Here is a 23,860-nt window from a genome sequence, read left to right on the forward strand (position 1 = left end):
ACAAAAGCGATCGTCTAAAAGTTGACTCTAATTCCCTTAAAGAACTAATAGCTTTTAAAATCATAAACATTAAGAAATTCTATGTAAATATGAAGCTTTGGAAGTACCCTAAAATAACATGTCTAAAATAAAACACTATCATTTAAAACTCTGCCAAGTCTGGGTATAAGAGAGAAAAACAGGAACAACTGAAATATTCCCTGGTAGAAGATTGGGTGATAAGGTTAATTAACAGGGGAATACCATGAGAACATTAGAAAGAATGATACACTTTGGCATACTGGAGCGCCTAGAAGGATACATGGGGTCTGGTCACGTGGCTGGCTCTGCAGAAGAAGGTGCTACTGGCTAATTTTGGACTTTTTACTTCATACCTTTTGGTATTTGTTGAATTTTTCATAATGATCAGTTATTTTTAAAATAAAAGTAATCATGAAAGAAGTACTCTTTTGAATTTTGAATAACAACAAAAAGCAACAATTGGTCTGTGGAGAGTAGAAAGCAGGGGTATTCCGAGGTAAGTGCGAGAGATTGTCACAATAAAAAAATAGACGGGGTAGTGTATTTTTTTTTTCAAATGAATATTTTGATGAATTCATTTATCAAAATAAACTAATCTGACAATTTGAGAAAAAGCAAACGACTGAATAACGTGCACTATTCCTGAACGGAAATAAATTTTTACATGAGGGTTACTCATGCATGGGAGTGTTAAAAATTTTATAAAATATTCTCTATTTCCTCAGTTATCCTCACAAGTGCCCTTATTTGCTTGCTTTACTAAATGCCTTGCTCTACACATTAATACTCCAAGAATGAGATTTAAGCAACACTATAGTCTCCTTCGCCCCATGAAAGTTTTTGTTGCTCACGTCTCAAAAGTATAAACAATGTGATACCATGGGATGATGTGTAAAGTCCTCAAGATACTCTGATGACAAATTCTGTGCTTGGGATGGAATTCCCTAAAGGAACTAAGGAGGCAGTAAAAACAGTTTTGAAAACCACCACAATGGAGAGACAGGTAACAACACTGAAATGCAGACCAAATTTTAAGGTTGCACAATGCTTTTAACTGACAAATCCTTTTCTCTTTCATAGTACTTTTGAAAGTATTGTAGGAAAAAACCAAAACATCAGCAAAAGCAACCATGTGACCTAGTATGAAATTCCACAGTATAAATTTTCCATTTAGTAAGTGGTACAGGTAGAGGCAAGAGAAGGAAACCAAGGGTTTGGGTGTGGCTAAGAATGACTTACTGCTCACCTCCTTCACGGGAGGAGTTCATGAAGGGGGTCTGGGATGGAAGATCAAGAATTCAATCTGGACTTGCAACTGCCAATCATTTATTAGTCATTCATTTCCATTTAGGGTAGCTTTTGCCCTGCACAAAAATGTGTGTGTGATAGTGATGGTACATCACGGTGTGGGGGACTGGAGAATAACTTTTTTTTAAATTCTTAAATTGTTAGGGATAGATGCATTTTAAAAATGAGTAAAGAAGAAAGCTAGAAGGTAAATTCCACTTACTTTCAATATTGCCTGAGACTGACAATGTATTTCATAGACTAGATTCCCAAAGTATCTGTGTGTGCACCTGCATCTTACAAATGATATGAAATCTACATGTGCCAAGAAAGCAAAAACCAACCAACCTTTCACTGAGTCCATACTGACTTTAAAAAAGACAATTTTATCAGCAAATGAGAATAATTTCACTATACAGACATTTTTGTGGCTATACTTATTATGGACTCGGTTCACCTGTCTGCTGTCAAAGACATACCATATTTTATGTCTTTGAGGTTAAAACAATAACATGTCTCATCTTCACCAAGTGATTAGTGAAGCTGATCATCAAATGATTAGTAAAGAATTTGTTGCTCATGAGTATTCATCAGAGTCAAGATCCTGCACTAGTTAAATCATCTGACAGTGGCAAAATTCTATGAGGATCACAAAATGAGACAGATGAATGTCAGTAACTCTCCAAACTAAGGCTTTTAAAATGAAAAAATTTTCAAACCTTTACAATAAAAATTACAGTATACTCCAAAAGGGATGCATCTAGTACCATAAATAGTAAAATGAACTGACAATTCTGAAGACATGAGGGTTTATCTTTTAAAAGAGTTCACAGTATTTTATATTCAGCTAAGTTTTCATGCTACTAACCCAAATTGAAATGGAGACATCTTTTCTGTTTCACAGCAGAGACTCCAGATCTTCTATTTTAACAGCTAACAGCACAACACAACCTTACAATAGATTTGAAATGATCTTTGAAAAACTGTTAAATGGAAAAAACTGAACACTAATTTTTGCCAGGCTACTAACACTTTTTACTTTGTAGTAATGTCGAGCATTTTATATTTTGACACTTAATTGAAACTTCAAAATCCTACTTTCAACTTGGAAACTAGTGATTAGGACTTTTACGGAAAGGCTATATAACCACCTTGATGGGATCTAGGTAGCTACTTATGCCTAATTTAAACACATAACTAGGTTGCAAACTATAAAGCTGTACAATCTACAAACTGTACTATATAGTTGGATGTATAATGACTTTGTATTACGATGGAGTTTTAAAACACTGTTAACTACAAAATTGGTTTTCCTGTCTTTTAAGAAAAACAACATACATTTTTAGGAGAACAGAAAACAACCCAATTAAAAATTAACCCAGAAGATACAGAGAAAAAAAGGAAGGGTCAGGGACAAATCTGCCTGTGAAGATGATTTCCTTAGGAAATAGAGGATAAATGTACATTTGCATCTTAGTTAGATATATATCTTCTTAAACAAATACAGCTCTTGGGTTTGACAGGTTAATTAGAATACGGATAAAGTGCTTCCTTCTTACTGCAGATTTTCTCTCATTACAAATAAGAGGTTCTAGATTAAGTATGATTATCAGTGTGAACAGATTAGAAATATTTTAGTTTCAATGTTAACCTCAAAGCTAGAATGAAAAGTAGCATGCTGTATATTATAATCAAGAGGAGCAAGTATTTCTGAGCTCCATTCCTAACTCCACCTAAATGAATATAAAGAAATTCATTTATCTGTTAAGTATTTAATCTGCTGCTCAGTCAAGGAAGTAATAATACAATAATATTACCCAAAGATCAGTAAAGCGAAAGGGGAGCCAGGTGCCATACAAAGGGTAGCTATAAGGTTAAGTGTTTGCATTTCTACCCAGCAAGAAGTAAATATTATTTATACTTAGCAAATTTTCCTCAGCACCCCCAAAATAGAGGCTAATTTTCACTTACTCATCTAATTTCTGAGACAGTGGTTTAGAATTCCTGTTTTAACTAAAAAAAAAAAAAGAAAAAAGGCTGGCTAGTGAAGTTACTAGAATTTAAAAACACAGGTCCAATGGTCACTATGTCCTCTAAGGAGAAGCCTAATGACTACAGTGGATTTGAAATAAACTGTCCCACAAGCAGAGTAAGAATCATTCCACTTCAGACTAACATTACAGAAAAAGAATTTGATTTAATGCAATGTGACAAATTAAACACAAACAACACATGATAGACTGCTTCGGCTGATACTACGCAGCCTTACAAAAGGAGCCTGTTTGCTTTTTATGCAACAAGAAATTGCACTATAAGAAAAAGTGCAAAACTGGGCCAAAAACACCCATAGATTATGTAAGGTTCTTTTAGCTTCCACCTGAGACCCCACATATAATATAGTCTGTCTACTGAGAGATGTTCCACTAATACAGAACCTAATACATAGGAAAAGAACTCTAAGAACACTACTTGCTAGAATAATTCCATAGAAAACTACAATTCCTTAAGGAGTCGTTCTCAAAATTGAGTGTGCCTCTAGATGACCTGGACTGCTGGGTAAAGATCAGCCCCACCTACCCCCAAAGCTGGAGCTCCACTAGGTCTTGGGCTCAGTCTGCATTTTAAGCAAACCCTTTGGGTATTCTAATTCAGGTTACACATGGTCTGCATTTTGAGAAACACGGATCTTAAAAAGTGAGACATCCTTACAAGTGGTCGCTTCCATTGTGGTTCCGTTGGGCAGTGTGCTCTGTCCAGAAGTGAGAATTCCTGCCATTTCATCATTCCTCTAATGAAATTGGACAAGAATAGCTCTGCTTACAAGGATCACTTATTAAGGTGAGTTTTTAAAGAAGAGATTATCTCTAAAGTAACAAACTCAAGGAGTAACGATTGTCTGCCATCTATTATGAGGATGGAAAATGAAAAGAGACAGGAGAGGAAAGTTTTTAAAAAAAAGTCAAAAGGAAGGTAACACCCTCCTTGGAAGAACTGTGCCTAGGCCCAGACTTACGTCACATAGAAGTGCAAGCTACCGGCACAAGGGCACTAGGGAGCACACACTTTGGTCTCTCCACCCTATCCTACTAAACTGATCTCTCATTAAACACCTTCAAATCATTTTTCAGCTTGAAAACCTGCACAAAGCAGTTCCCCACTGCCTGAGGAAACACTTAGTTCTCAGGTCCTGAGGCTGAAGAGTCACAGTCAGTGTAACCCAATCTCAACCTCGCCAATCAAAACACATCAAAAGGGACCTTGCTAGCTTTAGCCAGATGGGTCCTGCATCTCATGTCAGAAGGGCTGACCTTGGGCTTGTCCCTTTGCTCTAGCTGGTCACTGTTCCTGCCTGGAATACCTGCACCCTTTCTGCATCTTCGGGGCCTATCCTAAGTGTCACGTCCACCGTAGCTGCAGTCAGCACTGCGTTCTCATTCTAATTACCTGTAGCATTTCACATCTTCGCCACAACTGAAGCACTTGACTATATTCAACCTTGTGTTTCATTACACTGGTCTGTATTCACCCTCCATTCCTCTAATAACTGTCCAAGGTCCTTGAAGACAGTAACATCTAAAGAATTTGATATTTTTATTCCAATCTGGCCTCCCACTAGAACAAAATGCTAGTCATATCGAATAGACTTGACTAACAGCTGCCATACTTTATGTATTTATTATCAAATTGTACCCTAATGAATAGCTATAAATTATTAAACAAATATCCAAGTAATCATTACACAACAAGCACTATTCTCAATCACTAGGGCTATGCTTAGTAAATTGTCTTTGTCCTCAACACTCTCTCATGTAAGCCCTTAAAACAAAAAGTGTCCTTTTTTTTTTCTGCTATAGTACCTCTCTATTTCAGATTCTGAAAGCTAGAGGGTTTTCTACTTACGTAAGTTACTGAGATTGATATTACAGCTAAGAAGGTAAGGCATTCCCCCAACTAATGCAAGAACAAAAACACTAAATCTTTTATCATATTAACATTCTAAAATAAGTTTAAAACATGCAATTTATTTCCTGTGTGCCCTATTCAATACCTGGTATATATGAATGTGAAATGTTAGCTGTTAATAATCTAATTTAAAAAGCTATATGATTTAAAAACACACATAATTTGCCATCATTAAAGACTTCTATCTGTATGATTATCTTTTTCTGAATTAATAAAAAAAAATAGGACTATAAACATGGCAAGCAGGGATTACCTATGGATGAACAACTCTTATTAGACTTGGTATTTATTTATACCTTTTAAGTTGGGTAAAATATAATACATAACATAAAATTGTACCATTTTGCTAACATTTTTCATTTTAAGAAATAAAATTTTTCTTAATTTTTCTATTAAGAAAACTGTTGAAATAATATTGGAATACTGACCAAAACAGAGATTCTTTCCTGAAAAAAATCTGTGATAGTTCTAACATCTGAATTTGGAAACTAGTGTTAGCAAAGAGCTATTTCACATTATCAACTGCTACTGCTGACAAAAATAATTAAAATATGCTATTAGTGGTCAAATCACTTGTAAGTACTTCATGTAGTGAAATAAAATACTAAATGTTACACTTCTTTGACTTTCTTTGCAGTACTGTTCTACTTTCTTAAAATTCAGTAGAACAGTAGCAACTAATCCTTACGGAGAACTTATTTATGTATCAGTACCTGCCAAGTGCTTTACATGCATTAGTGGTATTTGTATTCTTATTAAGGTTTATAATTCACATTTCATAAAATTCAGCTTTCAAGTGTACAATTCAAACATTTTCACAAAGCTGTGCAACCACCACCACTATCTGATTTTATCACCCCCAAAAGAAACTGCATCCATTAGCAGTCACTCTCCATTTTCTCCCTTCCTCTCAGCCCCTGGCAACCACTAATCTACTTTCTGTCTCTATTGATTTGCCTGCTCTGGACATTTCGTCTAAATAAATCATACAATATGTGGTCTTTTGTGTCTGGCGGCTTATTTTACTTAGCATAGTGTTTTCCAGGTTCAACCATACTGCAGCATGTATTTTACCATGCATTACTTTTTAAGACCTCAAAGCAAACATGTGAGCTACATCTTTTTGGCTGGTTTTACATTTAAAAACTGAGTCTGGCTAAAGGAACAAAATAGCAGCAGACTCACATACTGGAGAAGGGACTAGCAGTTATCAAAGGGAAGGGGTTGGGGATGGGGGTGGGTATAAGGAGGGAGGGAGGGAGAAGGGGATTAAGGGGCATTATAATCCACAATCACATAGGTCAAAGGAAGGCAGTGCAGCACGGAGAAGACAAGGAAGGACTCTCTAGTATCTTACTACGCTGATGGACAGTGTCTGCAGATGAATATTGAAACCACAATGTTGTTCATGTGAAACCTTCATAAGATTGTATATCAATGATGCTTTAATTTTAAAAAACTGGGTTTGAGAGATAAAGTAACTTGCCCTCTTTAAGTCTCTTTGAACTCAAATATTTACTGCATTTCTATGGAGATATATAAACTATAAATACTACACGAATCCTATCCAAGCGTATTACATGCAGTAAAGTATGTATTTTAATGAAACTGCTGCTACCTTGGTCTGCCTCCATGAGCAAAAGTCATAATCTATGTTTTGTCTTATATAAATATATAGCTAACAATCTGTATGGTACTTCCAAACTCGAAATTCAAGTTGCTTTTTAAAAATATTAAGGGGTTATTTCCTTTTCACTTCAACTCTGATCTGATTCCCAATCCTTCAGAGTAATTGCAATTGCTAACTATAATGGTTACCTCTATAAATCAGAGAATACAGCTTGCTCTCATAAAGCAATCAGTAAATTAAACAGAGCAACATGGTAAAACTATTTCATATTATGAAAATCAACTTGGTATTTACTTACAAATCTAAATCCAATTTGTTTTTTTTCCAACAAATCAGATAATGAGGAACATCATCTTTAGGGCTATAGAATTATTTTTAAAAAAGGTCTGTCTAGGAAGATTCTGACACTCAAGCCATGCATGAAGAGATTCTTGGATGAATTAAGAGATAGCTTCTTGGCTGACTGACTGAGACTGTGTAACTGAATGGTTCTACTCACTGTTAATTTGCCAGCAGCAGTCAGTAGAGAACATTTTTGGTCTTTTTATTTTTGCTGATTTATTCAAAACTATCTGTCAGCAATTTGTGTGTCTGCAAGTAAGTAATAATGTAGATGTAAACTATAGTATGAAACACCGTAAATGAAAACTGTCTGTATTTGGAACATACTGAGCTGCTTAGGAAAAAAAAAAAAGGCAAATATAAAAGACTGAAGAAGTATGTTTAATCTAACCAAACATGGTTATCTTTTAATCAGAAATAACATTTTAAAGATGTCTAAAAGTGTTTTAAAGTTTTACTGAATTTTATTTGAAAAGAACACTCAAAATATTTTAATGTCTTAAAATGAAAATTAAATTACCAGTCCAAAGTTTATACTCTTAAAAATAAGAATCAAAATTGTTCAAGCACTTTAACTCTTTAATGGAAAAATAACCAAAAATGGTAGGCTTTTTAAAATTTAATACAATGGGGGAGAGGATTTTGAATCATGATTGCTAAGGTAAACAGACCCTTTCTGGGTCCCATTATCAGCAATCACTTTCCTAGAATAGTGCTATAAAACGGACCTTTTTGAAAATGTTCTCTAGTGTGCTGTCCAATTCGGTAGCTACAACCTACAAGTGACTACTGAGTATTTAAGTGCAATGATGTGACTAAGGAGCTATATTTTAATTTTTAATAAATTGTAATAGCCACATGTGACTAAGGAGTTCCTTACCAGACAATGATGATGTTGAATGATGAAAAGCAACATACTGTAAAAGGGTCACACCACTAATGTTCTGGAAACTTTAAAAAATGAGAGAGACTTGGGTTTATTTGTATTGAGGTGGATGGCAATAAGGGAAAATGAACTCCCAAAGAAATCTATATTTGACCTCCAAGATGTGAGACCCTCCTTCAGATCCATGCAAGGGGGTTATGAATAAAAAAAATTTTTTTAAGGGGGGAAAGGAAGAAAAAAGGTGGAAACCACAGAGGGAAAAGAAGCCAGAAGGAAAGATTCTCTATAGTTCCACAGTAACTGTCCTTTAGCAGTAGCAGCTAGCATTCATTAAGCAATCCATCGGTTTCAGGGATTGTCCTACACATTGTATATGTATTTTCATTTAATCCTCAAAACAAGCCTTCCAGATACTTTATTAATCTTGATTTTATAGATAAGGAATTGAGACTTGGGGAGTTAATTTGCTGAAATAAAATGTAACTTCTAACTGAAATCTAGCAACTGGTGCCCTTCCTCCATGTTTGGCTCCCTCCACTGTGTGCTTTTCTGCTACAGCAACACACACGATATTCAGTCCTTATGGGCACACTGCTATCACCAATGTGCCCGAGGTTTATGTTGGCCTCACTTTACCATGTGAGGCCAACATAAACTTTGCCACCCCACCCCAAAAAAAGAACAGGCCCAAAGAAGTCTAGGAATTTATCCCCTCAATCCAAATCTAAAGCCCCTCTGTCCCAAGATTTAATGAAATTCAGTCTATAGACAAAATAAGAATATTCACAAAAGAAATGCCCTCAAGGCTCTTGTTACACACATTATCAGAGGTGGTCAAATAACTCTAAGTTACACTAAGAAGCATTTGTATTTAAAAATTGATTTCCCGTTTGTCAGAAACAAGTAACACATAGAGCTTCTGCTGTTGTCCTACAAGAAGTATAATTTTAAAGAATATGTAACACATTATTAAATTAACCCTTGCCTTGAAATTTTCATTTTACTTTTTGCCATTTAGCCTATTTATAAAAATACCTACTATTTACCAATGTCAAAAATATTGGGTGTATTTACATGAAAACCCAGAGTTGTTGGGGAAAAAAATAACTAGAGCTCTGTTTCTCAAGTTTTATTATCCCTATAAATCACCTGGGGGTATTTTAAAAATGTGTATGCTGCTTCCATAGGTCTGGAATGGAGCCTGAGATTCTTAGTTTCTAACAAGCTTCCAAGTGGAATGCTGAAGGAGCTGGTCCCAAGGCTTTGCGTAGTCAAGAACAAATTTTCCAGATCTCAGTGATGTTTTTTATGACACTTTCGATTTCTTTTTAATGTACATTTAATCTTTCAACAAATTTATACTAAATGTGTATCATAAGCCACACAACTCACTAGAAGCATAAATAAAATCTGATCACGGCGTTCAAAGAGTAAACACGTCAACAAGTAGTGGCCCTACAGTGGGTCAGAGCGCACCACAACAAAGGTGTGCGCTGGCTAGGGGAGAGCAGGGAACGCTCAAGGTACGGCTCTTGCTCTGAGTCTTGGAGATCACAGAAGTCTGCAAAGCAGAGAAGGTGAGGCCTCCTCTCAGGCAGAACAAACAGCAGGACAAGCAGTTAGGCACATGGAGGAGCTGCAGATCCTATCCAGTCCCTGAAACGTGATGTTTATGGGATCAGATAGGAGATGGGAAAGGTGAACAGAGCTGGGCCCCAGAGTCACTGGGGACTCAGAAAGAGCAGCCACAGTGGAATGGTAATGTCAAAAGCAGATTACAGTGACTGAGGAATAAAAGGAACAAGAAACTGAGACACATGAAAAACTCTCCAAAGATCTTGCTATAGAGGAAAAAAGAGACCAAGACCTAGAAAAGGACAAAAGGTCAAGGGCAAGTTTTTATTTTTCCTAAGTGTGAGAGACTTAAGCACATTAACAGGACAACCTGGGGTCAGTGAAAAGAGAAAGATTAAAAATACAGCAAAAGGATAAGGAATGACATTTCTTCCCAAGACTACAGAGTGAGGTTTGTCAGTCCGAGCACTTCTGACATTCAGAGAGAGAGAACTCATGGTGTGGAGGGATACCCTCTGCAACCGCAGGATTATCAGCAGCATCCTTGCCCCTCACACTCACTTGACACCAGTAGCACTCCCAATCCCATTCCACTGTAACAACCAAGAATGTCTCCAGACATTGCTAAATGCCCCATGGGGAAAGGGGACAAAATCTCCCTGGTTGAGAACAACGGGTGTAGAGGCAGAAACCATATAATTTTTAAACAAATAATTTTTTTTGTAATAATTTTTTTGAAATAATTTTTGAAATAATTTTAAGTAAGTTTAGAGAGGCTGCGGAGACAAAGTGGTTTCCATCTAGCAGCCGAACCATGAGAAAAGAGAAAGTCCACTACTGAGAAGGGAGAGAAAGTGTATTTTTTGTGGTGAGTGGAAAAGTTTTGGAATGATTTAAGGAATTCAATCATCCTGACAGGTGTTCTGATGCTCAGAATAACCATCTTCCTGTTTGCTAGAACAGAAATTTAATGCGTAAATTGGAATTGGTCTTTTTTTTCTGAATATATAGTTTTATCATAATTTTGTTAAGTCTTCAACAGGAAGGTTTCTATATTTTGTCCCAATTCTACCCATTAAAATCAACATTTTTAAGACACAAAAGCAAAATAATCTGATTATTTTAAATTAGGCATCACTCTTGAGAAACTGTCATATTTACTTTCATTTGTGGCTGGGTACTAGTCCACATTAATATTTGTGCTCACTGTAGAGAAAACCTAACATTTATACCTGGGTCCTGAAAGCTTAAAACTGCAGTCAGAAATGACTGGTCAGAAGATGTAGCTAGACACCTCACTTAAACTTTATCTTCTAAATATAGTCTTTACAGCATAAAACCTGGTTATTTTATGTTTTAACAATCCTATCATTTCCTTAAAGTGTTGAAATTGTACTTGCTCACAGTATAGTTTAGGTACAGTTGCCTCCATGCAAGTGAAGAGAGACCAGGTGTTCAATATCCCAGTGTTTATCATTACCAAGGGAAATGGTCTGCAAAAAATTCATGTCACTTAAAAATCTCCTAAAAATATCTATTAAAAAATTAGGGAACTTAGACCCAGAAATTTTTCTCTTCTCTTTTTCCTGAATCCATAAATTTATTGAAGCACTTTCATGAGCAGCAACAGAACTGGATCTCCATTAAGCAATATATCCTCCTCAAGAGATCGAAGGCATATCAACACAAATATCTATAACACACTAAAATATGCTAAAACAATAACCTCAGAATAACCACCTTTTGCTTGCTGGAAAACTCTCATCTTTGCTAAATAAACTTCAGAATAAGCGTATGTTCAACAGTATGACTTTCTTTCCACTAGAGAGCAGCCAGTGTTGGTTATAATCTCACTACATTTAGCCTCACTGGTTAAATAGAACTCCTTTAGGTTCTACAATCATCTGAAGTTGATATAGACACCGAATTATAAGCGCTTTGGGTATGTCACCCATTCTCTTCCAAAGAAAGAAAATTCAAATTGGCTTCTCTTCCACATCCGCTATATATACTGATTAGAGGAAAAAATATTAAGCTGAAATTCTATAGACCAATGTGAACACCATCATTCAAATGTATCCCTAACTGCAGGCTGACCAGTACACTTGAGGCCTCCGAAGATGATGATGCCTGACAATGGGCATATCAGGAAAAGCCCATGGGCACTACACCAAAACCTGACTACAAAATGGTATTGAGGCCCATGTCCAAGTGAGTAAAAAAATTTACTTAAGACAAACACATAGACACAGCAATCAGAGTTATCTCCAAAGATGTTAGTGTCTATTCCTCCCAAAGGAAATGAAAACAGCATCTTACTTGGAAACATGCTAAAAGGTATAAGGATCAAGAAATGGAATGTAAGTATAGTTAAAGACCAGTCTAGACATAAATAATTCAATTATAGTGAGCAAATATAAGGACTTCAAAACCTGGCTCAGGTCTTAAGCTACTGATAGAAAAACAACTCTCTATTTATTGTTGCATGTTACTAAATCAAATTACTTCAAATACATTAAGCAACTCAGATTTTACCAGATACTTTGATCAATTCAAAGAACCAAGTTCAGTCAAGTTTCAAAGTGAAAAAATTTCTGAGACTGCTTTTATTTTTCTTATTATAAACAAAATGGATCCAATATTTGAGGGTATTCAATATTAAAAAGTCAGTAAGAGCATATGCATTGATTTCCGTATCACCCATAATCTTAAAATTATATAAACATGAAAGCTTGATGTAATTTTTTGATTTCACAAAGAAATCTGGGTATATTTACATGATAAACAATGCTTGCTCTTTTCTTAAACAGTCTTATGTATTGGCCTTTCACTAGCTTTATTTTTCTTTGGGAAATAATGCAAGTATACTAATCCTCTGAGTTCTTTTTGTTTCTTTGTAAAACTTTGTCCTGCAGTGTAATTTTTCCTCAACATTTTTTAAAAACAAAGCTTTATTTTAATAGCTGAAACAAAAATTAACTGGGTTCAAAGGTCATGTCTTAGCATGTTTATAGTACTGACTTAAAACAATTTTATTGACAAGGTTAAAGTCAATCTAAAACAAATGGCAAAAGATATAATTACTCCACTTAACATCCTCATTAAGGATTCCTTTCCCTATAAAAAGCTGAAAATAGGGCCAAAATATAATTAGGGCATTTTGACATCTATAAAACTAAGAACTATTAATTTTATCTACATTGCTATTTTTGTTTAAAAATATTTGAAAGAATTCAGAACGCTTAACTCATTTACTTATACAAGATGTGACTGCACCTCAAGAAGTGAAGGCAATGACAGAAACCTACCCATAGTTATAAATTATGCAACATCAACCTGTGAACTAAAAAACTGTACACTGCAAACTGAGAGAACACTGGAACTATTAAAAATTGTTAAAAACTATTAAATAGAAGGCATACAATTTTGAGTGGTAAAAAGATGCTTCAGGACCAGAGTGAAAAAGTTTCAGATCTAATGCCAACAACTGGGACTAGCGGTGGCTGCCCGGGATATCTGTGGAAAATCTGAAGCTCAGCAGGAAAGAGTCTGGGCTAGATTAATGTCATCTGTCACAGTTGTGGGGGAAAAGTGTATGCATCTCATCAGGGAGGGAAATGTTGATCATCTTCCACATCTTTAACCTTGCTCTAGATACAAGCTACAGTACTACCGCACAAGAAGGTAACAAATCCCATTACTGAGGCTATTACAATCTAACTCTCCCCAGGCACAGGGGTCTATTAAGAGATTTACAGTTAAAAGGGCACCCTGAAACATGACAGTCCCTCTCCTGGGGCTCCAAAGATTTTTAATTACAGATGAAAGCTGTAAGATCAGATGGCTATGGAAAAGCCAGAAGCAAGGCCTGGTTCTGTAGCATTTTGTTGTTTCAGTAAATTCCAGATTCTATTATGCTTAGAGAGCAGAAGGGTAGAGGAGCAATCATGGTAGCACAAAGGCAATGAGAATACAATTTATTCTCATTTACTGGGCTAAGTTGTAATATGAAAGAGGGCCCCAAAGATGTGTACATCAGGCTGTCTCAACAGAACCCATGAGGTTTTCTTTCCTGGGCTAAATTCCAAAACCAGATAAATGTCTGGGTTGTTTGTTTTTTATCATCATCCCAAGAGGTCTACTGCTTGGCATTTCAAATATGTACTCTTGATGAGTCAAACATACTGTCTCGATTCCTATGAAGCAATCCTATGCACATTGGTAATGAAATAAAGTACTTCACTTTGAATTTATTGGTTTGGTAAAAGGGAGTTTAGAATTGGTTCTCCAATTACAACATCCAAGAGTACGCCTATACAATAGCTTTTAAAAGAAAAAAAGTCACCGACAGGAAAAATAGGTTTCTTCTTGAACACTGAATATATAAAAAGGCCATCAAGGGGCATCCCCACGACTACATCACTTCACTGTCACCCATCTCACATCTCCTTCTGTCTTAAATCTGGTTCAGCCTCAACTGACTTGGCAGCTTTGGACCCAGCTGGTCCAAAGAAAGAAGCCAAAGCAAATCCACAAAGTGAACCATAGTACTGATGCTATTAAGAGCACTGGACAGTCATTTTAAGGAGTACTGCTTGGCTACAATAAATCAGAAGATGAATCAATGACTCAAAAAGGATTTAAAGCAGGTATTTTTTTTTATGCAGCTATCAGAAATATTACTACTTTAAAAATTACACATGGCTCTATGGCTTACTCTTATTCTCTGAGAATACTGAGTATACATTTAGTATTAACTTCTGGTTATTGGAGCATTTAAAGGAGTCTTTTTCTAATAAAGAATGGGTTAACCCTGATGAGAAACTATCAGGCTTTAAAGATCTAATTCCTAAGAAGTAAAAGTTTGTTAAGCAGATATGAGACTCAACGCAGAGCAAGGAAAGATGCTTGTTTTGTCCTGATTCCTGGGAGAATAATCAAGTACCATCATAAAGAGATCAAATTGCACGATGCTTTTGAAAGTTCACTAAGAAGGTATCTGATACAACACGCAGGTACACTTGTATGTATATATGTGAGCACATATACATACACATCTGTATTTTTAATTACAAATGACATTAGATTATTAGAAACTATTTGAAATGTTAAAACTAAAAATGTAAACATTCAGTAAAGAAACAAAAGTGAAGCCTGACTACTCAGTGAGTAGCAAAAAATATTTACCATGAAAACTCAAACCTGGCTCACCCACTCCCAGCCAGAAAATGTGCTGTTTAAGGTGCCTGAGTATATATCGGACTACAAACCCAACAGAAGGCAGTGCTCTGTAATCACTTTCTCTTCCCACCAGACCACCAGCCACCAGCTACAAGAAGAAACGGGGAGTTGTCTGAATGGCTATGAACAAAAGGAAAAGTAACAAAGTATCCTTTTGGAAAAACTGAGGAAATCACATCTGGAAGGGCTTACTGACTAATTACAAAGTGTCAGCCTCACTCAGTTCTCCCAACCTCAATATGATGACTCTTCAAGATCCAGTTTGCTATTCCTGTATCTGCCTAAAATCATTTCCATTTGACGCTTAGTGGTTTAGAAAATAATCGAGGCCATACCCTTGTATACAACCCTTGGCTGGCTAGAATAAACACATAGCCAGAGAGGCTTGTTTCTCCCCGTTTCCCAGGTGAATCTTCCCATCAAATTTTTACTTCATCCATGAACATTTCCATATTCCCTACATTTATTGTAAGTTAAACGGAACTGCTTTGAGAGGTAGGAAGAGGGGCCCTTTTTTGGTGCTTTGAAAACTAATACTAATTTGGGTATCAACCTTAGTCTGCTCTGATTAGTGTGGACTACTCATCTTACTTGCCTAGAGTACCTAGAGTATAAAAGTCATACTATGAAGAAAACTTTAAACATGCAGCTTAACTTACAACAAAGGCTTTGTATTGTGAACTTGAGGGCAGGTACAATGTTTGCTTAGTTCTCTCCACTTAAAGTCAAACATCTATAATTTTAGTTCAACAAATAAATCTTAAGTAACCAATGTGGCCAACAAAGACTGGAGCTATCAGTTTAAAGGACTGCCCCAATCCAAATTTAGCTTTCTTTTGAGGTAACAAATTTACATTATCCCCTGAAGTGTCTCAATTTTTTTAAAACTCTGGTAAGAAATTAAATTATTGCTTTATATTTGAAAGTACAAGTAACTGTATTTTGTATGGCATTTTGTGATTTCCAATGGAACCAAGTTCCCTACTATGATTTCCTCAGCTGTTTGCTGTGACTAGATTTCCAGACTCAGTAGTAGTTAAATTAAGTAATTTTACTTCTCTCCCAAATAAATTCTCTCTTCTTGAGACCTCAAATTTTGACAGACTTATTTTGGGATAAAATGGCTCTAACTAGATGCTTTTCAAATTCTGTATCATATATGGAGATGTAATAAAAATTTTTTAGTAATTTTCCTAAATGTAGTTTCCCATACACTGGATTGAGTCAGACACAATTTAAGGAAGTAGTTGTTTATTTCAGTGATTAATAGTTTTTTAGCATGAATATATTCATGGAAAAAGTGTATCTTATTTTTCCTTCATTTAAAATGAGTCAGTCTTTTTCGAGTCCATGGAAAAAAACCTACTCTTAAAACTCAAGTTCCTACTTCATTGAATAAAATCAGTTAGTAATATTTTCAACCACTAAATTGTTATTGACGGGACACATCTAGACAATTAGCAAAAGGAAGGAACCTTTGTAATTGTTCTTCCTGAAATTAGATCACAGATCTCTCTCAGTGACAGGAAAGCCACTTGGGCGAGCAGGATGCTTGCGCTGGGCTAATGAAGCAGACAGCTGGCTTTAAAGAATGGTACTGAGAACTAGAAACACACACACAGCTTGAAGAGTTGAAGCTTTGGATGTAGAAAGCTTTTAGAAGACCAACAAAGCTCCAAGAACCACACACAACTCCATTCCCTCCCCAACCCTCCAATTTGGGGTTGAATATTCAAATCTGCATAAATACTCCCTTAATTATTTTCAAATAATATACAATGATTTGCAAGTCTCAAAAGTCTCTGTTAGCCATTATTTACAATTAGTGCTCTTCAAATAAAAAATTTTAAAAATTCTAAGAGCCCTTGCTAAGATACATAGTAAAGATCTATACTCATTTAACTAGGTCCCAGTCAGGTACAAAGCTATTTTTTATTCAATCATATAAAAACTTGGGGGCTAATTCAATGAAAAAAAAAAAAAAAAGGATAAATGTATTAAGGTCATAATACTAAATAAAAATAGTGATAAATTGGTAATTTACTTGGTATATAAAACATCTATTTCTAATAAACCTCTGAAATGGGAAAATGATAGTCATATTACTTAGACACAGACAGAGAAGGAAGATGTGTGAAGACACATGATCAAATGACGGAAGAGGCAGAGACTGGAGTGAGGCATCTACAAGCCAAGGACACCAAGGACTGCTGAGAGCTGCCAGGAGCATGGATAAGCCAAGAGAGGATTCTCTTCTACAGCCTTCAGGGACTGTGGCTCTTGATTTCGGACTTGCAGCTCTGGAACTGTGAGAATAAATTCCTGTTGTTCTAAGCCACCCAATTTTTGGCCTGTTACAGAAGCTCTAGGAAACTAATTATCCAGACCATATATTAAAATATACCTTCCCAAAAGAGCATCTTTTAAAGTAAAGCATAGCTTTGAAATCAGCAAAGCCTAGGTTCAAACACATATGCAAATCAAAATCAGCATGATCATGGACTTGAGTTTGATACTTTCTTTGTAAAGAGGTAACAAATCCTACCAGTGTATTTCTGAAGATAAATTATGTAAAATGTCCACAACACAGAAGTTAAAAATGTTAAGTCTCTCCATTCCCAAATCCTTCTTTCTCTATAATGAGAATGCATTTTAACCTATGGTCACAGACTATTTGGCTAACACTAAGAAATTACTATGATGAAAATGGAGGGCTGTAGTTAAAATATTAAATAAATTTTATAAAAAACACTGTCCTAGTGTAGCTCAGAGAAGACAAATAGGGACTCTATGGCATCTTACTATACTGATGGACAATGACTGCAATGGGGTATGGGGAGGGACTTGATAATAAGGGTGAATGTAATAACCACATTGTTTTTCTTGTGAAACCTTCATAAGAGTGCATATCAATGATAGCTTAATAAAAAATTTTTTAAAAGGGAAAACAAATACAATTTATCTTAAAAAAAAACAAAACAGAACACTGTCCTAAATGAAGCCCTGGTAATTTTAATACTTAAGAGATGTCTAAATCCTTACCCTGGGTATGACCACAGGGATACAAGATTGTGATGTTTTCAGAATCTTCTGAAATGGCAAATGTTACCCTCTCCTATACATAAGGCTCAAAGTAACTTCAATTACCACAGAAGGAAAGATCAATTCTTAAAGAATGGCTATCCTTTATACTTTCAAAGGTTATTTTAAAACAAGTCTGATTTTATTAATATTCTTACTAATGTATAAACTGACCCAAGTTCAGTAATAAACACAAAACTCCCATTATTAAAAAGTGATTGTTCAAATGCAAAACTTTTTTATTTCACGTAATAATCACAACATAAGCAAAATAATTACCTTTGGCAAAATTAGTAGAAATAGTAGTACAACTCCCAAATATGATATGCATGTGCCTGATATGTGGATTAGTAAAATGGCCACAATGTTTAGAGTCATCTGTCTGAAGTCTCCAGGAAGGGTGATCAATGCCAGCACTATGACATGCTGTGGATTAAGCCTTGTATGAATCTAAAGTTAGTGATATGACTAGAAGACTTGAAAGAAAACCTAGAATCAGGTTATATACCCTAATAAAATAAAGTAACTGCAAATTATCCACTGCTATGACAATAACTAGCTTCCAAACTGCTTGAATTCAAGTGAAAACTACATCAGTGTTAGTTTTCATTCACCACTTGAATAATTTTACCTATTTAATTAAAGGACAGACTAATCCTCATAGGAATTTTACACACAATGGAAAATTCTAAATTTTGGCTATACATACAGGGTGTGAATGTCAAATTTTAGAAAGGAGCTGCCAAAGCCATTAGCCTAAAATACAAACTGCAAGCAATTGCTCGCTCTGTTTTACATGTATCAAAACACCTTAAAGAATAAAAAGATTTGCAACTTTATCTGTGGAGAGATGTGTTTTCAAAAAGATATTATTTAATATCAATGCAACACAATCCTGCCTCCAAAATACAAAGTTATAAATAAAAGTTAACAGTACTATGCCAAGGTATAATCTTAAGAATAAACAAAATCCAGAAAATAGAATCCAAGAAAATGAAGCTGAAGTGCTTGTTTAGCTATAGGAAAATAAGATAGCCCCATAAAATAAAACACAATAGAAACCCAAGTTCAGTGTTTAATTGCAGCCTTACCCGGTAAGCCAGGTCAAGCTGCTCAAATTTACTTTTTTCTGCACAAATCTCTCTTTTCTGAAGACAAGAGGAACTAATAACTGGGGAGCCTCTGCCATGTTTGTCTGCATTCTATTATGTGGTACAAATTTCTGAATCTCATAGATCTGGGTTTCGATCTTTGCTCAAACATTTACAAGTTGCAAGACCCTGGGAAATTACTTAAATCTGTGACTTAGGTTTCTCTTTAGCAAAATAAATATTAAAATAGTAACTACCTCAGGAGTGTCATGAGGATAATATGCAGGTAATAAAATTATCCCAGTTCTTGTCATACAGCACGTGCCCATTAAATATTAGCCAAGATTATCTTCAATAATTTTAAAAAGTGACCCTGCAGATTAACTATTAAGAAATGATGCTTACAGGTGCATTAATTTGTCCCAAGACATACATCTAGCAAATGTTAGTTCTGAAAACCCAAAGGCAATGAAATCTGTGCTCTCTTATACAGCATTCTAATACTGTTAGTGTTTCCCTCAGTTCCTTCCTCAACTGGTCTCTTATGGAAAACTGATTTCATAAACTCAAGGTACTTAAATGCTGAAAATGACCTTAGAAATCACTAAGCCAAAGGGCAGCAAACTGCTTTCAACACAGACAAATCGAATTCCTAGTCCTTGCCTGAAATAATGGGTAAAAAAGGAAGCATGAGTGTTATGATGAGAAAGATTAGAAAAACCTGGGAAAGGCAGAACAACAGAACACCACAGAACAGTGAGATAGCTGTCCATGGCAGGCGGTGGTAGTGGTGGCAGTGGTAGGAATGCCAAACAACACATATCAACCAAACGCCACGCATCTGCCACTGTCACGTGAGTGTGACATGCACATCCAACTCATCTAATGCTCATTCAACGAAGGGCTCCAAGTCACAAGCTCCAAGTTCACTCTCCACTATCTACTGAGCTCTATGCATAAGCACTGTCTTAGCTGCCCTTCACTACATGTCACCCTATCCGAACCATCTAACATTTCTCATATAAAGATAGCCCATTAACACAATTCTACCCCTTGATATACTATATATTTTACTTAGAATATTGGCTTTGTATCTTGACTAGAACAAGGCAGAGTAACTCTTAAGTGCACACAGAGGACAAAAAGAGCCTCTGGAAAGAGGAGAGAATTAAGTAGAGGGAAGAATAGCATTTGAGCAAAATTCATGCCCAAATAAACCACTGGTTTGTCTTAGTTTTTGATGTACAATCCACATCTAAGTAGTCCTAAGAACATAATTTCTAGTCCCTGATAGATTTAATGCTTGAAATTTTGTCCCAAAGGGGCTCTTTCTATAACTGAAAACATTTAATTTCATGATACCAAGTAAATTATTCCTTGGTTATCATTTAATAGTTTTCACTTGAATCAAAAATATTTTCTATAAACTATCTCATATGCTTCCTTCCATCCCTTTATTGCTAGAATAATTCATTTTTGGATTAATCCTTGAGTATAAAACATCTCTGATAATCGACTTCATTTATCCTCCAATTGTTACAATTAAGTACATATTTATTGAAACACTAAAAATAATTCTGAATCACTAAAGTATTTTACTTCTTAAAAAACAAAAATCCCAAGTGTATGGTATACTAAATACATATCTTAATACATCTAAAGTGGAGGTCGGTGAGTTTTAAAAAGTATACATATATATATATACACCTATCTAGAAGGGGTACAGGGGTGTGTGTGTCTGTGTGTAAACATGTATCTCTTCAGGTGATTGTTATTAATTCTTTAGCTGAGAACCACAGAGACAATGTATTTCAAATTGCTTTCAGTATGCATGCCTCTGTTTAAAATACGCCACCCAAAAGAAAATAAACTGGGCCATTAATTTTAAATTCTAGTTCCAGAAAGTTTTGCTGGACCACCTTGTTTTTAAATCTCCCATTAAAAAGTGCAGTGATCTTTTCTTCGGAGGTGGAAAATAAAATTTTTAGAGCCTACACCTTACACCTTAAGTTACAGTTTAAAGGAAACATTTATAATTCTCTGCCTCACTACAGTATTTATTATTACTTAGAATAATTTAGTTATTTAGCCTATTTTAAATACAAATAAAAAGAGACTTCTTTTATATTGTGTAAAATAGTTAAAGAGAAAATTGTTAATGTTTTCTTTCTTTGAGTTAGAAGGCCTTCAGATATTTTATTAATATAGCACCCAGAAAAGTAATAATGAAGGCACATAAGGTATAACAAAAATTATTTTTAATTGAATATTAAAACTTTCTTTTGTATTAAAGTTGTGCCCATCTAAGGCAAGATATATACAACGATGAAAAAGATCAAAATATTCTTTAAATCACTTAATGAGTAAGGGAATGTATCTATATCAAGCTCAATAATGAATACTGTATTTGATCCTAAAACACCTTACATTTTGACATTTCTGTATTAGAGATGGATCTTGTAACTGCAGCATGTCATATTGGGAGCACTTTTTATTTCTGATTGGTGCCTTTTAAAATCAATGACATCTTAAGAGCTGATGAACTTCAGTGTTCATAAACAATACTTTTCAAATTAGAAGAAATAACTTTTTCTTTATAAATGTCAATAAAACTGGCCCCACCTTCAAAATAACCCTAAATGTGTAGCCCAGAAACTATAATATTTATATATGAGTGAAAAATGGCCAATAAATTTCATGAAGCAACTAAATTATCAGGACAAAAGAAACCTCTCTGATAGGAATGTAACAGTTTAAATCATGAGCAAATTTATCAATTAAATATTTTATGAAGTCATTTCCAGAGTTTAAACAATTTTATATATACTATTCCATCTTCCAATGCTAAGTATTTGTCCATGCTACAATGAAATAAAATTAGAACAAAGGAGCATCTACCCTTAATATGCTACTTATAAAAACTACTTTGCTGTAAAATGTTTCTATTTACAATATAAATGATTGAAGTACAGTATAAAAACAGAAGCCAATGTTTAATGAAAAATTTAGACATAAAAAAACATTTAAAAATGATTGTCTAATATTGCAATCTACTAATACCACAGAAGGTTCTATCACTCTTCTTCTAACATATCACAAATCAAAACACTGTGATTTGGTGTCTAATGTAGTTACTGCCTGCAGCACTTCAACTATTTTATTAAAGTGGTTAGGTTACTCCTTGAATATTCCTAAGTGCTACATTCTAGTGACAGCATTGTGATCAAAAGCATAAAAAATGTGAAAGGTCCTATATCAAACTTATCAAGGTAAGACAGACTAACTTTCCTCTTCACCATTAAATAATGGTGAATTTAAATATCAGTTTTTGAATATTCAGCCCGAGGATGAGTAACATTCTTTCACTAAAGTATTCTACTTCAAATAAGGAAAGTGAGAACAAGTACACATAATTTTTTTTCAGCTACTGTAAGTGTCACATATTCCCAGATGAGTTTTTAGATACGGTACCGACAACGACCAGTTAATTTTCACCACTAGAATCTTCAAACTAGGGCAGTACTTGTACATATTTTTAGTTTTCAAGTTTGCACATGAAGGCCTAACAGTAACACAAAGTATGGAATCAAAACATACTGAAAAGTCTCACTTACTCCAAGTGAATGCCACTTAATTTTAAAAATGGTAAATTCAACTAAAGTAGTTTGAGAGAAACCCCAGTCAGTACAATTTCCTTAAACACAAGGATTACCTTTCCTGAACATTAAAAAACTTTGTACCCATGTCACAGGTTTTCCCATTACCCTAAGGAAAAGATCTGAAACCAACTCAAATTACTAGACTGAACTGAATTCTTACAAATAAACACCAAATTTCCACTCTCATCCACTTTTGCAAGTAACAAAATACATAATGTACTATTTCTACTCAGAACCTATAGAAGAAAATATTTTTGGCAAAGAGGTCTCTAGATAATAGAAGTAAGCAAAAACAATCCAATTTTAAATGGCTGGTGTGCTCTATCAGTTTTGGGCAGGCTTGACAAAAGTAGCTTAAGAATTTTAGGTAAAAAGAGCAAATGATGCATGTTGGAAATGCACAGGAAACAGAATATCCAAAGAACCAAGTGAAAGCCTTCATTGAAATGAAAAGCACCAATGGTTTTATATGTATGTGTACATATGTAAAACCCAAAGGAGAAATAAACAGCAAATAAATGAAAATTAAAAGCAAAATAATAAACAAACAGGAAACCAATCCCAAATTTTCCTGCTACTCAGTTTACTTTGGAGGCTAATCTGAACAGTGTTACCCAGAGTCTGCCTACAGAACACACAATGGACACTTTGTTCCTGGTATACAAATTAATGTTTTAAAATCCACCAACAACACTATATATTTTGTGCAATTAAGAAATTCACTTCAGGCAAGTGACCAGCAAGTACTTTAGTACTAGCCCTATCTAGGTAGAATAGCAAGTATAGTGTGAAACAAAGCAATGCAATTATTTACATGACATTTGGGTCCATGCTCAATCTGGCATCATGCTTAGCTATATAAAAAAGAATTGCCAAACTACCAATGTACTTCTTTATATGATATTTCTTATGTTACTTTCATAAAAGCTAAGAGCTGTAACTATGAGCAATGTAGATTAGATGAATTTCTCTAATTTTCTACCTGATTTTAAAGAATATTATCTCAACTATCAACTTCCTATTTCTCTCAGTATGTGCAGGAAATAAACAGAAAGATCTATGCATGACTTACACAATCAATATA

At 34.9% G+C, this 23,860-nt stretch overlaps 1 protein-coding gene across 9 annotated transcripts in view; it reads right to left on the reverse strand.

The window, feature by feature from the left end:
* The window catches only part of SCAF8 (SR-related CTD associated factor 8), a 196,476-nt gene that overhangs the window by 87,724 nt on the left and 84,892 nt on the right, over positions 1 to 23,860 (reverse strand). The gene's annotated exons all lie outside the window — the stretch shown is intronic.

This window comes from Manis pentadactyla, chromosome 12 (assembly GCF_030020395.1).
Source record: "Manis pentadactyla isolate mManPen7 chromosome 12, mManPen7.hap1, whole genome shotgun sequence".
Taxonomy (NCBI): domain Eukaryota; kingdom Metazoa; phylum Chordata; class Mammalia; order Pholidota; family Manidae; genus Manis; species Manis pentadactyla.